Consider the following 12,004-nt stretch of genomic DNA (forward strand, 5'->3'; position numbering starts at 1 on the left):
TCGAGCCATGGGAGTCTAGATCTAGAGTGTGGAGTAGTATATCTTCCTTGAAACGTCTGAATAAGAATTCAGACTGAAGGGACTCGTCGAGTCAACGAGCTGACTCAACGAGTCGGCTAGGGTTTTCCCCGATGAGTCTGGACATGGGTAACTCGGCGAGTTGATGGGAAAACTCGACGAGTTGATTTGGGTTTTTGCGGGGTTCTCAAGGAACAAAGGGGACTCGGCGAGTCACATAGATGCACTCGGCGAGTTGGGTCAACATGGATAGTTGACTCGAGTGTTGACTTCTGTTGAATTTAGGGTTTGGTCAAGGCAAGGGGTATGAGGACTGTGAAGGGGTAAAATGGTCTTTTACCCATTCCATGAGTTTGGTAGAGGGGTTAACCTAGAGTCGTGATTTAAGTTTTGATTAGAGATTATTATCTTATTTGTTAGGCGGAGGCTAGTTCGATATTCGTGTACGAGATTATTACTTACTTGATTACGAGGTGAGTCTACTCACTATACTTACCATGAGTGGTATCTATGTGTGAACGGAGGGTCTTATGTGTTATATTGAGTATTTTGATATCCTGCATTATGTCTTTGTAATTTATGTTGAGTATTATTATTATGAGCTTGTTGATTTAGGACCGGAGGGTCCACTCGAGTTGTGGGACCGGATGGTCTCCACTGAGACACATTGACCGGAGGGTCGTATTGAGTTAGCCTCGAGTGGCTAATGTGATTTTTGCGGTATTTGGGGAACTCACTAAGCTTCTTTCTTACTGTGTTATGTTTTATGTGTTTCAGGTACCTCGTAGGATCATATGAAGGCATCGGCTTGATTGTACATACACTTGAGTTGGAGATATGTTTTTGGAGTATCCTGGATTTGTGTTATAAATAGTTTTGGGACATGTGTTTTGATAAATTAATGTTTGTGGGATTTTTGGGATTTTGGAAATGAGATAATTGTGTTTATAAATGGAAACTTTTGTTTGAAAATTTATGGTGTTACAAGTTGGTATAAGAGCTTTGGTTTGAGGGATTCGGATGCACCTCCGGGTGTGTTTGGACTCAAACTGAGGATTTGAGAAAATTTTCAAAAGAAATGATTCTTCTGAAACAAGAAATGAGTTTTAAGAGAAAACGAGTTGGAGTAGTGTGTACAATTAGCCAGAGCCCAAATGGTGATTTCCTAAAATACCCTTACTTATTTGTGTTATGAGATATTAGAAATGCATGCTAGGGAATAGGCTAGGTATTTCATATTCTATGGCTAGTGTTGCATGATTTGTGATTCCTTAGCCTAGGAGATGCTATTGATCAATGTTGTCTGTTATTTTCCCTGAGTATGTGCTAAGTTCTAGGTTGAAGGTTAATCTAGGAGAGATACTTAGATGAGCATGCGAGTAGCCTACATAGAGAGTAGTCTGATATTTGTGTGAGATAGAGTACTTGTGAATTAGAATCCTAGGTGGAGGACTTGGGGTGACTTCAGGGTAGGTGTGGAAGGTAGTATTTGGCCCATACTACTAAGCACCAGATTGGTAAGCAACCCAAGTAAGAATCCTTAGGATGCTAAGGAAAAAGTAGGGATGAGTGGTCGAGTGTGAGTATGCTCGAGCGAGTCTTTGATGATTTTTGTGTTGTGTTTCAGAGACATCGTGGTTGGTACACACCACAACACCGAGAGTAGTGGGACTAACAATGACGAGATTCGTAGGATGATTCATGATGAGGTGGCCACAACCATTCGAGAGGTGATTCCTGAGATGTTTGGGTCTATTAAGACCACCCTGATCGAGACATTTGATGAGCGATATGCTGTTGTTACTGAGGCGGTTGCTGCTGCAGCCACCGCAGTTGTCGATGAGGCCAGGCCACAGGGAGATGACTCATTGTTGTATCGGGAGTTCATCAACACAAAGCCAACAGAGTTTGATGGGACACAGGATCCGATTTCTGCTATGAGGTGGATCTCTGATATTGAGGGATGTTTACACATGTTCTTGCCCAGAGCATTTGAGGGTTCAGTTCGTGTTGAACCAACTTCGCTTGGGAGTGAAGGACTGGTGGAAGTTTGTGATAGCCAGTTTTACTCCTGCAGAGCGTACTGCAGTGAATTAGGAGAGGTTTACTTTGATGTTCCGAGATGAGTATGTTCCCCCGGTGGAAAGGGAACGGTTGGCCCAGGAGTTTCTGTCTCTCAAGCAGAAGACAGAGTCAGTGACTGAGATTACATGGATGTTTCACAAGAGGGCGTTGTTCTGCCCTAAGCATTTGTCGACTGAGCAGACATGCATGAGCTGGTATTTGAGCACTCTAAGGAGGTATATTCGAGAGTTCATGGCAAACTCAACTTATCCGCCATTTGTTGAGCTTCAGGCAAATGCCAGGAGCAGGGAGATCAAGTTGGAGACTCATTCCAGGGAGGAGCCGAAGTCTCAGGGGAGAGATCGGAGGCCGGCGCAGTCGTAGCCGACAGCAAAGCGGGCTAAGCCCATTGATATGAGGACTGGGGGCCATAAGGGCCGCACTTGTGGAAAGTGCGGCAAGATTCACGAGGGGTCGTGTCGAATGGGGATTTGCTACAAATGTGGCAAAGAGGGGCATATGGCGAAGGATTTCCCCAAGGTGTTCGTAGTTTGTTTCCACTGCAACCAGCCCATCCATCGAAAGGTCAAGTGCCCCCAGCTTCTTCAGGGATCTGCACCTGCTGCTTTACGTGCTACTGATAGTCGGCCAGTGAAGGCCGAGGTTCTGATGGCTCGTGAGAGAGCTTTTCAGCTGACATCGGAGGAGGTCCGCGCAACACCTAATGTCGTGGCTGGTACGTATTTCCTTATTTATTTATGATTTAATGTGCTTATTTTGTGCTATATTTAGGTACATTTCTTGTGAGTTCTGTACCTGATTTGGTGCTATTTTACTCGAGTGCGAGTCGATCCTTTGTGTCTTTAGCTTTTAGTCGTCAGATTAGTATCCGACGTGAGGCGTTGAGTCGACCTCTGAGAGTTTCTATAGCTGATGATCATGCGGTTTTTGCTACTGATGTATTCCGAGGATGTGTGTTGGAGATTTTTGGTGTCGAGTTTTCGATTGATCTGGTACTGATTGCGATGGGTGATGTCCATGTCATCGTGGGCATGGATTGCTTGAGCCGTTTTGGGGTAGTGATCGACTGCGAGCGTCAGTTAGTGACTCTACGTGACCACAGTGGGGGAGTGCTTACAATGTATGGCGAGCGTACTAGATCTGGGTCATCCTTCTGCTCTGCTGCCAGGGCGAGTTAGAGTTCACAGCAGGGTTGTATGGGCTTCTTGGCATACGTGATGGATACACGGGTTTTTTCAAAGAGTTCGAGTTCTATCTCCGAGGTTCTGATAGTGTGCGAGTTCCCAAATGTTTTTCCAAAGGAGTTACCAGGTGTGCCTCCTAAGAGGCAGGTGGAGTTCCGGATCGATTCAGTTCTGGGAGCAGCACCTATTGCCAAGGCACCTTATCGCTTTGCGCCACCAGAGATGCATGATTTATCCTCACAACTCCAGGAGCGGCTAGGGAAGGGTTTTATCAGACCGAGTAGCTCGCTGTGGGGAGCGTCGATCCTTTTTGTCAAGAAAAATGATGGTTCACACCGGATGTGTATAGATTATCGGGACTTGAACAAGCTGACGGTCAAGAACCGTAATCCACTTTCGAAGATCGATGATTTATTGTATCAGTTGCAGGGGGGATATTGGTTTTCCAAGATTTATTTGAGATCTGGATATCACCAGATGAGAGTATACGAGGAGGATATTCAAAAGACAGCCTTTAGAACTCGTTATGGGCATTCTTGAGTTTGTGGTTATGCCTTTTGGGCTCACCAACTATAACATCCATAAAATTCATGCCAATTTTAAACTTTTAAAAATCTTTCAAATACCAAGACTTATTACAAAAAAAATTTCAAAATAGTTTCATATCAGAGTATCCTAGAAATCCAAATCAAAATATGAGGAAGTGTACGGACACGCCTTCACCTTCCCACGGTCATCCGATGTACCTGAAACAATAATCGATAAATGTAAGCTCGAAGGCTTAGTGAGTTACCCCCAAAATACCGACGCGCATACCGATATAACCATATCATATAAGCATATAGGGAAACACAGAACAACATGCATCTCAAGTCTACAATATGACTGGTCCGCCCGCACCGGGCCTTCAGTCCACCTGGTCCACTCTCTAAGTCTACAGTATGACTGGATCGCCCGCACCGGGCCTTCAGTCTATTTGGCCCACTCTCCGAGCCTCGACACGTCTGGTCTGCCCTCTCAGGGCCTTCAGCCTATCCGGACCGCTCGTCGAGCCTTCGGCCTGACTATGTGCCCTCCCGGGCCTATAGTCTATCCGGTCCGCTCTAGGTATGTTGGCCTACATCACAAAGCAAGACCCGCCTCAACCCAATCCCCCATACCAACAAACAATCATGTGCACATTCATATAAATAAGTAAACATGCAGATCTAACAGATCACTAATCATGGCAACCATCTTATAACCATAATACCGATCTAATTGATCTCTAACATAGCAACCATCCTATTACCAGGATACCGACCTAAACCAGGTCATTAACATAATACCATCCTAACTACCAAGATGCAAATTTTATCAGATCAATAAACATATCATGCAAATAACCGGATACAAATCCGATAAAGGGTCGGACTTGGTGCCTTAGACCCTATTGATATTGTGAGGATAACTCACCTCGCAATGCCGATTTGAACTGAAGAATCGAACTCCCAAATCACTGTCTCACCAAAAATCCCGAACTATCCAAATAATGAATATTAAGTCAATAAATGGGGATACCAATTTGACTAAGAGTCCTTCAACCAATCATAGTCCATTTTGCCTTTCCTCTAATTTGGGCCAAGGCCTAATACCAAATCCATGATCCACAAGTCCACATATACAAGGCCCATTATTCGCCCAATTTTCCAAATTGGGCCCAACTCCCTAATTGGGCCTTATTCAAAGATCCAAGTTCAAAACTGGCCAAACACCATTATTCTGAAAGCCCAACAAGGCCCAAGTCCAAATAGACCAAAAGCATCCCAAACCCGAAGCCCAACTCGTCAAAGGCCCAATAGAGGGCATATGATGGGCGTACTCCGCCTTGTGTTGACCACCATCGGGGTGGTTGACCCAGTACGCTAGGTGTACTGGATTTATGTGGGGCTTACGCAAGTTGTTCTTAAAACTCCAATAACTGCTTGATGGCTTAAGCACTTAACCCCAAATCTCAGATACATCGACCAAATGTGCCTTAGAATCATAAAGTCTTGAACTTTATCACTTTGGACATACATAAAGTTCTTAATACATGCTCTTAATCCATTAATACCTTTCTACTACATGCATGGGACACCTTCAACCATTGGGACATCATTTTTATCACTTACGACACTTCCAAGAGTCTAAAAGGACAACTCATTTCGTCCAAATCATAACATGCACCAACTTGGGGACTTTTGGGACAAGAATGGTTCCATAAAGCTAGAATGACTAGATCTATATCATTTAAGCATAAAGTTTAAAGCTTTTTACCTTCTGGAGCTTCTAGGGCACCAAGCAATTCAGATTTATAAGGTTGTTCTCCTTCTCCAACTCCTTGATGCAACCCATCTTCACCCCCCATTATAGGGTTCGACGTCCCCGTCGAACACATCGACCCATGCCCTAGCTCTGATACCATTTCTAACATCCCTCTCTAGAATGTATCACAATATTGTCTGCTTTGGGTCACTCGACATGAGGACTTCCCAGGGGGTCACCCATCCCGGTACTACTCCCGCCCGAGCATGCTTAACTGCAGAGTTCTTATGAGATCTGTTGCCCTCACGGATTTAAAACGCGTTGTGATAAGGAAGGTATCCACACCCTTTTATAAGGAAATGTTTTGTTCTCCTTCTCCAAGTCCTTGATGCAACACCTTCCTCTCCAACTACTCAAAATACACTCTATAAGTTCACACCTTCAAGGAATGGATTAGGGTTTGGGGAAAACGTCTCTAAACAGTGGAGATTGAGGTAAGGGACGGTTATGAGCTCAGAAGGTTGTTTATATAGCACCCAAACCCTAAACATGTGGGTTTCCTTCTGATATGAGTACGCCCAGTGTACACAATTGTACGCCAAGCGTACTAGGGCGCGCCTAGTACGCTCAGCGTACCCTTATGTACGCGTAACGTACTCCTCTTGGTCCCAAAATTGCAACTTAGGCCTTAGGCTTTTCATGGCTTTACCCTTCCATCCCCAGGGACTATACATGACAAATCTTGGGATGTTACACCAACGCACCGACAATGTTCATGGATCTCATGAACCGAGTGTGTAGGCCTATGTTGGATTGGTCGGTGATCGTGTTCATCGATGACATCTTGGTGTATTCGAGGTCTAGAGAGCAACATGAGAAGCATCTGCGAAAGGTTCTTGGGGTTTTGAGGTCGAAGAGGGTTTATGCCAAATTCTCCAAGTGTGATTTCTGGTTACGAGAGGTCTAATTCTTGGGACACCTCATTAATCAGAAGGGGATATTGGTCGATCTGGCCAAGATTGAGACAGTTATGCGATGGGAGGTGCCGAGATCAGGAGTTTTCTGGGATTGGCAGGTTACTATCGAAGATTTATCAAGGATTTCTCCAAGATTGCAGTTCCTCTCACCAGAATGACCCAGAAGGGAGTTACTTTTGTTTGGGGGCCCGAGCAGCAGGCATCATTCGAGACTCTTCGCCAGAGGTTGTGCGAAGCTCCGGTGTTAGACCTTCTGGAGGGAGTGGAGGACCTCGTGGTCTATTGTGATGCGTCTATTTCAGGGATGGGTGCAGTGTTAATGCAAAGGGGTCATGTGATAGCATATGCATCGAGGTAGCCGAAGCCTCACGAGACGAGGTATCCCACCCATGATTTGGAGTTGGGGGCGGTGTTATTCGCCCTTAAGATTTGGCGCCACTATCTTTATGGTGTCCGGTGTACCATATACATGGACCATAAGAGCCTGAAGTACCTGATGGATCAGCCCAACCTGAATATGAGACAAAGGAGTTGGTTGGATGTAGTGAAGGACTATGACCGGCGGATTTGGGTGTTATATACAGGTGGAGCTCTCCGTGTAATATTGGAGGAGGCGCATAGATATAGATTCTCGATCCACCCGGGGGCTACTAAGATGTATTTGGACGTGAAGAGAGACTATTGGTGGCCCTGTATGAAGAGGGACGTGGCATGGGTTGTAAAGAGGTGCTTGACCTGTTACCGGGTTAAGGCGGAGCACTAGCGTCCACATGATCCTTTGTAGCCTTTAGAGATCCATCAGTGGAAGTGGGAACAGATTTCTATGGATTTTATCACCAAGTTTCCGAGGACTACACATGAAGTTAACACGATATGGGTGATTGTGGACCGGCTGACGAAGAGTGCTCACTTCCTCGCTATCAGCGAGAGCTCTTCTACAAAGAGACTGGCCAAGATTTATGTAAGAGAGGTGGTAGCTCGACATGGAGTTCCGACCTCGATAGTTTCAGATCAAGACGTGCGCTTTACTTCCAGGTTCTGGAAGAAATTTCATGAGGAGTTGGGTACCTGGTTGCATTTCAGTACCGCATAGCATCCGCAAACAGATGGGCAGAGCGAGCGGATGATTCAGACGCTTGAGGACATGTTGCATGATTGTGTTATGGACTTCGGAGGAAGTTGGGACACTTATTTTCCCTTGGATGAGTTTTCTTACAACAACAGCCATCATTCGAGCATTGGTATGCCTCCCTTTGAGCTTCTATACGGGAGGAGGTGTCGGACCCCCATTTGATGGGGAGAGGTAGGGCAATGAGTGATGGGTGGCACTGAGATAGTGCTAAAGATGACCGAATAGATTCAACAGGTTAGACAAAGGTTATGATAGCCAAGAGTCACCAAATGAGTTACACGGATCACGACGATCCGAGCTAGAGTTCCAGGTTGGAGATTATGTCCTCCTAAAGGTATCCCCACAGAAAAGGGTGATCCGATTCAGGAAACGGGGAAAGCTGGGGCCCCGATACACTGGTCCTTTCAGAGTGATCGCCAGAGTAGGTAGAGTGGCCTACTGGTTAGAGCTACCAGCAGAGTTAAGCCGGATACATAACACCTTCCACGTGTCTCAGTTGAGGAAGTGTGTAGCTGATGAGACGGTAGTGGTACCCTTAGAGGACATTCAGGTGGATGCGAGCCTGAATTATATCGAGATGCCGATTGCGATTTTGGATCTGAAAGTGAAGGTTTTGAGAAACAAAGAGGTGCCCCTGGTTCAGGTCCAATGGCAACATCGGAGGGGATCCGAGTGTACTCGGGAGCCAGAGTCCGAAATGCGCGGGCATTATCCAAAGTTGTTTCCGGAGCCTAACTTCTAGGGCGAAGTCTTATTCTGGTGGGGGAGAATTGTAACATCCTGAATCCCATGTATTTCCTTATTTATTTATTTATTTTTCATTGGGGCTTCATGTGTGACTCGACGAGTTGTGAGCCTAACTCGTCGAGTAAAGTCCGATTAGACCACATGGGTTTAATGATTGGCTTGACGAGTCAGAGAGCTGACTCACCGAGTAGGCGATGTGAGATGAAACCCTAAATCACCGGGTTTGGGGCCTATTTAAGAGAACTTATGTCCTCATTTCCGCCTCACCAGCTGCCCAACACCCCTGAGTGAAAGCCTATACATATGTAGTGAGCTAAGAGAGTTATAGAGCTAATCCTTAAGTATTCTAATGCATCTTTGGAGGAGAAGAAGAGATTATCCAGCAAGGAACGAGGAGGAACTGTTAGATCTAGTGCTACATCGACCAAGAGCTTCTGTGGAAGGTAAAAAGCCTACACCTTTCTCATCTTATGGGTTAGATCTTGTGATTATGGAAGATTAGGGATTTTACCACCATTTATTAGGACATTGAGTGCATTGAGTCTATTAGGAGGTCTAGACTTCAGATCTGGACCTTGTGAGGTCCATAGAGTCCAAAGGTCCCAGCTTTATTAAGCCATATAAGAGTATTTGTACTTAAACACCCTCGTTAGAGTTGTGTTGGCATTTTGGAGCAAAATATGCCATGCATGAACGTAAAGATTGAAGCTTTACGTGACATTCGAGCCATGGGAGTCTAGATCTAGAGTGTGGAGTAGTATATCTTCCTTGAAACGTCTGAATAAGAATTCAGACTGAAGGGACTCGTCGAGTCAACGAGCTGACTCAACGAGTCGGCTAGGGTTTTCCCCGATGAGTCTGGACATGGGTAACTCGGCGAGTTGATGGGAAAACTCGACGAGTTGATTTGGGTTTTTGCGGGGTTCTCAAGGAACAAAGGGGACTCGGCGAGTCACATAGATGCACTCGGCGAGTTGGGTCAACATGGATAGTTGACTCGAGTGTTGACTTCTGTTGAATTTAGGGTTTGGTCAAGGCAAGGGGTATGAGGACTGTGAAGGGGTAAAATGGTCTTTTACCCATTCCATGAGTTTGAGAGGGGGTTAACCTAGCTTATTTCGGGTCGTGATTTAAGTGTTGATTAGAGATTATTATCTTATTTGTTAGGCGGAGGCTAGTTCGAGATTCGTGTACGAGATTATTACTTACTTGATTACGAGGTGAGTCTTCTCACTATACTTACCATGAGTGGTATCTATGTGTGACCGGATGGTCTTATGTGTTATATTGAGTAATTTGATATCCTGCATTCTGTCTTTGTAATTTATGTTGAATATTATTATTATGAGCTTGTTGATTTAGGACCGGAGGGTCCACCCGAGTTGTGGGACCGGATAGTCTCCATTGAGACACATTGACCGGAGGGTCGTATTGAGTTAGCCTCGAGTGACTAATGTGATTTTTGCGGTATTTGGGGAACTCACTAAGCTTCGTGCTTACCGTGTTATGTGTTATATGTTTTAGGTACATCTCAGGATCACATGAAGGCATCGGCTTGATTGTACACACACTTGGGTTGGAAAAACGTTTTTGGAGGATCCTGGATTTGTGTTATAAACAGTTTTGGGTCATGTGTTTTGATAAATTAATGTTTGTGGGATTTTTGGGATTTTGGAAATGAGATAATTGTGTTTTTAAATGGAAAATTTTGTTTGAAAATTTACGGTGTTACACAACCAATCCGATCGTGAAGTCCAACCCATCCCAAAAGTGGAAGTCACGCCTAAAAGACTACAACTGCACATTTGACTTCCTGACAAGTTATCACTAATTTACCACTCTTTCGAGCGTAACAACATTAAATCCAAAATCTCGTATGGCATCCAACATCACATAATGGCTTAGGTGCACACTCATATGACAATTTACCCAAAGACCTACAACAAAACCCATCACTGGCAGATTAATCCTAACGAAACCATTCTCACATGAATCCATAAGAAGAACGAAACCATTCTCACATGTATTCCAGCCCACAAATATAAGTGTTCGAAATAGTTTTTCTATAAAACAAACATCGTCTAAGTAGCTTTTTAAAAAGTTAACTTATAAGTTATTTTTTAACTTAACAAATACAAAAGTTTAAAAAAACTTAAAAAAATAAATTAATTTATCAGCTAGTAAAACACCAAACATAATATTTGTCTCTAGATATGTCTATCATGGCTTCATATGCAAAGAAAATAATGTTTAGGAGATGGCTATCAATCGCTAACAATTTGGTCATTTTATACCACTATCACAACATTGTAGTTGGACTTAACTTATAAGATAATTTCGTTTGACGTCCAACTAGAGAACGTATTTGTTAGAAATTATACAAATAGGACGACCTACCCTATTATCCAGAAAAAATATTGATATTATTGAATTAAATAATAGATGGGATGTTAAAATTTTGGCTTTTAGTACATTGGGGTGTTTCCTAACTTCCAACTGGAATCAATAAAATGTGATTTTATCAAGTGTTAACTCTATTAATGTGGTCTTCTGTCCCTACCGACATCTCATCTCTTAAATGCAAACCCACGTCCAAAATTGTCATTTACAATCACGTTTCTTTTTGGACGGCATTGCCATTTACCCTCTTTTTCCTTTCCTTTTTTTTTCTTAATAAATCATATAATTGATCTATATATACTAAAAATGACATGGATAAAAGTTAATGTATTAAATATAATTATAAAAATATTTGTAATAATACAATTCAATTTTAATAAATAAAACGGCTAATAAAACTGTAAGAGGGTGTCTGTATAGGGAAAAAAAATATAGTTTATTGTTTATTATCTCTACCGCGATAAGTTAAGTTTAAGTGTTTGGATATGAAAACATTAAAAATCAGCTTATTGTGGTGGGGATAAGCTAAATAAGCTAAATTTAATAAGCATCTCCCATTGTTTATAGTTTATTGTTTATTTCTAATCCAAACACTTTTACAAAAATTGTTTTTTTCTCACCGCTATAAGCTAATAATCTATAAACTAATTTATCCAAACACCCTCTAAACAAGTGAGTTGAATGTACTTACAAATTTTATCAATAAAATAACTCCATCTTAACTCATTTTCACATAGATTAATAAAAGTAGTATTCTGTTAATTATTTTGAACTTTAATAATACCAGAAAATATCATTGGGTTAAGGGGGCTTTAAATCGCTAGAATTCATTAGAGTGTTGGATACGGGTCTTTAATATGATGGAGGAGATTGACTTGACACTACTTCACTCCCTTAGGCTATGGGGTATCGTTACACTTGAAGAAAGTGCCACCTCAATTCACAAACCATTTCACAAAATCATTATAGCCCAAGGGGGCGGTGTTCACACGTAGAAAAAGAGGGAGAAAAAAAGAGATACATAAAAGGAGGGAGAGAACCTCCGTGAAGATTCGTGAAGCCACCCACTCCACAAGACGACCACATAAAAATGTGGTGGCGTTCGCATAAATTGACCCTTCCACGTCAGATTTCATACGTTGAATCACCTCCATACCCAACAGTCTTAGGGAGGA

The sequence above is a fragment of the Lactuca sativa genome, chromosome 2, assembly GCF_002870075.4.
Source record: "Lactuca sativa cultivar Salinas chromosome 2, Lsat_Salinas_v11, whole genome shotgun sequence".
Taxonomy (NCBI): domain Eukaryota; kingdom Viridiplantae; phylum Streptophyta; class Magnoliopsida; order Asterales; family Asteraceae; genus Lactuca; species Lactuca sativa.